The sequence below is a fragment of the Euphorbia lathyris genome, chromosome 1 (assembly GCF_963576675.1).
Source record: "Euphorbia lathyris chromosome 1, ddEupLath1.1, whole genome shotgun sequence".
Taxonomy (NCBI): Eukaryota; Viridiplantae; Streptophyta; class Magnoliopsida; order Malpighiales; family Euphorbiaceae; genus Euphorbia; species Euphorbia lathyris.
In genome coordinates, this window is record NC_088910.1 from 58,111,536 (window position 1) to 58,113,416 (window position 1,881).

The following is a 1,881-nucleotide window of genomic DNA, read 5'->3' on the forward strand; positions in this document are numbered from 1 at the left end:
CGAATATGAAGCGTGCATTTATGGTTTAGAGTCATTAGCGGCATTGGGAGCATCATATATCGAAATTTGGGGTGACTCCAAGTTGATCATCGAACAGGCACAAGGAAACTAGGAAGTGAGGGAAGAAAGGCTACGTCCATATCTAGATCAGCTAGAAGGGTTGGCACAAAGATTCAAGGAGTGTCGTTTCTATCACATTCCTCGAGCGCAGAACCAGGCGGCGGATGCTTTGGCCACTTTGGTGTCAGTTTGGGACAACCCCCGGAACCTTGCCTCGAAACCGTTGGTATTAAGGAGATCTCACAAACCATGCTACGAGGACGTAATGCTGTTAGGGGCAGATGAAAAATCGTGGTATTTCGATATCGTGAACTTCATGAAAAATGGAACATATCCGGCAGAGTCAGAACCGAGGGATCAAGCAGTGATTAGAAGGTTAGCTCGGCAGTTCGTCATCCACGACGACTTACTTTACAAAAGGCACATCGATGGGTTACAGCTAAGGTGCTTAGATGCGGGAGAAGCCCGCGAGGCGATGGAATCGGTGCATTCAGGAATTTGCGGGGCCCATATGGGAGGAGCGGTGTTAGCAAAGAAAATCATAAGGCAAGGCTTCTACTGGCTCACCATGGAAAGAGATTGTAATGAGTATGCAAAGAAATGCCATGATTGTCAAATCCACGGCGATTGCAGTCATCTTCCGGCCCATGGAACTACATGTGCTAGCACCTATTTGGCCACTCGCTGCTTGGGGCATTGACATCATCGGCGAAGTAAGGCCTAACGCTTCAAATGGACATAAGTTTATTGCTGTCGCCATCGATTATTTCACCAAGTGGGTAGAAGCAGAGTCGTTTAGCAAACTGGGATCCAAGCAGATGAGAAAATTATTGAAAAACACTTGATCACCAGGTTCGGAGTGCCTCATCACATGATTACGGATAATGGGGTCCAGTTTCAGGGGGAAGTAAGAAATCTTTTCCGAGAATATGGCCTTGAACATCACAGGTCTTCTCCATACCGTCCACAGGCTAATGGAGCAGTAGAAGCAGCTAATAAGAACCTTAAGAGGATTCTCGTAAAAACGGTGGAATCACATCGGAATTGGCATGAGCAGCTCCCACTCGCATTATGGGCTTATCGCACGACAATTAGAACCTCAACTGGGGCAACGCCATTCTCTTTGGTGTATGGAACAGAAGCAGTCTTGCCGATTGAGATCGAAAAGCGATCGTTGAGAATCGCAGTGGAGGCAGAAATTCCCGAGGCGGAATGGGCGAAGAAGCGATGTGAGCAGTTGGCTCTAGTTGACGAAAAAAGGATGGAAGCGCTTTACCATGTACAGTTATATCAAAGAAGGATGGCTCGGGCTTTCCATAAAAAGGTCAAGACCAGTCCTATCAAAGAAGGAGATTTGGTGCTGAAACAGATCCGTGTGACGCACACCGACCCGAGGGGGAAGTTCAGGCCTAACTGGGAAGGACCATTCGTCGTGAAGAAGATACTAAGCAAAGGAGTGGTGAAGTTAACCACAATGGACGGCATGGAATTCTCCGAACCTACCAACCTGGATAGGCTTAAGAAATACTTTTCGTAAAAAAAAAAAAATAAATAAAGAAAATTCCCGATAGGTTGAAAACCCGCAAAGGGCGACCTATGCAACAATAAGGGAAATCCCAATGGGTGAAAACCCGAAAGGGCACTCATTTAAAAATTCCGGGATAGTAAAAAGAGAGGAGAAAAATCGCCGGGATCCGAAAACCGAAAGGCGGGTCCTGGTAACAATAGTTATGACTTGAGCAATTACAAAAACAATGTATAAGAGACTAAGTATTTCTGTTGTTTGTAAATAAATAAAGGCATGAATATATTTGACGAGAA